This window comes from Elephantulus edwardii, unplaced genomic scaffold, assembly GCF_000299155.1.
Source record: "Elephantulus edwardii isolate Elephantulus edwardi_28Jun2011 unplaced genomic scaffold, EleEdw1.0 scaffold00005, whole genome shotgun sequence".
In the NCBI taxonomy this organism is placed as follows: domain Eukaryota; kingdom Metazoa; phylum Chordata; class Mammalia; order Macroscelidea; family Macroscelididae; genus Elephantulus; species Elephantulus edwardii.
The window spans coordinates 33603241-33605787 of record NW_006399755.1 but is presented as its reverse complement, the minus strand read 5'-3'; the positions used below and the strand labels follow the sequence as shown (position 1 = coordinate 33605787).

Sequence of the window (2547 nt, the reverse complement as noted above, 5' to 3'; positions counted from 1 at the left end):
TGGTACTCCGCCCATCACCTATGTGTCATGCCTCTATTGGATCCTAAACCCCACATGAGATCAAGCCATCAACCAATGAGAACCCAGTGCCCAAATAAGGTCTTGTTTGTGTTTAAGGCAAACAAAGAGAAGCAGGAAATCAGCGCCATCTTGTAATGGAGGCCATGCGGGCCCGTTCATGGCCCTCCACACCCGGCGACCCGCGCGACTACGACCTGGAGGCGGAACTAGGACCAAGAAGCGACTCCTCTCGCCGCGGCCCCGCCCCCAGCCGCCAGCCGGCAAGCTCTATTCATGATTTATTGACTATACAAAGGCATTGAACTGTGTGGATCATGACAAGTTGTGGGTGACATTGAGAAGAAAGGAAATCCCAGAGTACTTAATTGTACTTATGCAGAACCTATACCTGGACCAGGACGCTGTTGTGTGAACAGAGCAGGGGAGCACTGCATGGTTTGGAATTGGGAAAGAAGTACATCAGGGTTGTTTTCTCTTTCCATACATATTTAATCTGTATGCTGAGCAAGCTGGACTCTATGAGGAGGAGTGTGACATTAAGAAGACTCATGAATACCAGTGTTACACAGATGACACACACTTGCTTAATGAAAGTAAGGAAGACTTGAAGCACTTGTTTCAGAAGATCAAGGAATGCCGCCTTTGGTATGGATTTCATCTCAATGTCAGGAAAACAAAGATTCTTGCCAATGGACTTATAGACAGTGTCATATTGGATGGAGAGGAGATTGAGACAGTCAACAGCTTCATCTTGCTTGGATCCACAATTAACACCCTTGGTACCAGCAATCAGGAAATAAAGAGATGCATTGCACTGGGAAAATCTGCAGTTAGGGACCTTTCCATTATTGAAGAGCAGTGATGTCAGTTTGAATATTTAGGTGCATCTGATTCAGGCCATAGTCTTTCTGATTACTAGCTATGCATCTGAGAGCTGGACAATAAATAAGAATAACAGAAAAAGAATTGATGCCTTTGAGCTGTGGTGTTGAAGAAGAGCACTGAACATCCCATGTACAGCCAAGAGAACAAACAGATATGTCTTGGAGAGATTTCAGCCAGAGTGCTCTTCAGAGGAAGAATGATGAGGCTTCACCTCACATACTTTGGACATGTTGCTAGGATGTGCTATTCCTTAGAGAAGAACATGATGCTTGGGAGGGCAGGGGGTTGGTGAAGGAGAGGAAGACCCTCAACCAGGTGGATTGACACAGTAACTGTTGCAATAGGCTTTTGTGTGTCAGGAATTATGCAGATGGCACAGGATAGAACAGGGTTCAGATCTTTTGTTCATAGGGTAGCTGTGAGTTATGCTTGTCTTCACGACACCTAAGAACAACGACAACTTATTAGTAGAGCACTTGTCTGCCAGTTAGCAGTACTGGTGTGACTTGTGGGTTGCTGTGATGCAGGAAGCTATTCCACTAAAACTGTAAATCCCAGAGGTGTCACCCAGAGTGGTCAGGTTTTAGCAGAGCTTCCAGATTAAGACAGAGTAGGAAGCCAGATTGGCCATCCACTTCTGAAACAAGAGGCCTCTGAAATCCTATCAGCAACTGAGGAATACAGTATTAGAGGTAGAACTCAGACAGGAAGGCCATTAAAATTAGGAGATATAGCTCAAAGTATCTTTTAATAATTGGAACATAGAATGTAAAGAATAGGAATATAGGAAAACTGGAAGTTGTTAGAAATGAGATGGAACACACAACAATTGATATTCTAGGCATTAATGCCTAACATACTTTGGAAATATTGTTAGGTGGTGTTATTCCTTGGAGAGGGATATGATATTGGGAAGGGTGGAAGGTCGACAAAGGAGAGGAAGAATAATTATTGGTGAACTTAATACAAAAGTTAGAAACAATGAAGAAGGAATGGTAGTTGGAAACTATAGCCTTGATGGCAGAAATGAGGCTGGAGATTAAATGACTGAATTTTGTATGTTCAATAATTTATTCACTGCAAATACTTGTTTTAAAAGAACACTGAAGGTGACTATACCCATGAACCTCACCTAATAGACTGCAAAGGAATCAGATCGACTACACCTGGGAAAGAATCATTGAAGAAGTTCGATATCAGCAGTCAAAAACCAAGCCAAGTATTAACTGTGGAATAAACTATCAATTGCTTACATACAAGTTCAAATTGATGTTGAAGAAAATGAAAAGAAGTCAACAGGAACCAAAATATATCCTTCAATCTATCCTACTTGAGTTTAAAAATCCCCTCCAAAACAGGTGTAAGGCGTTGAACACTAGTGCTTGACGAACAGGTAAGTTATAGGATGACATCTAAGCTATCACTCACAATGAGAGAAAAAGGTCATTACAAACACAGAGGAAGAAGAAAAGACATGAGTGTCAGAAGAGACTGAAAATAGCCCTAGGGAATTGAGTAGTCAAACCTAAGGGAAAATATGTCAAAGTAGAAGAGATGAACAGAAGATTTCTGAGGGCAGCTTGAGAAGACAAAGCAAAGTATTAGAATAACACAAAGAGCTCGAGTTGAAAACTCAAAAGG

General features: G+C 41.9%; 1 protein-coding gene across 1 annotated transcript in view; it reads left to right on the top strand.

Annotated features, from left to right (window-relative positions):
* The window catches only part of LOC102861783 (plasminogen activator inhibitor 1 RNA-binding protein-like), a 24484-nt gene that overhangs the window by 393 nt on the left and 21544 nt on the right, over window positions 1-2547 (top strand). The window lies entirely within an intron of this gene.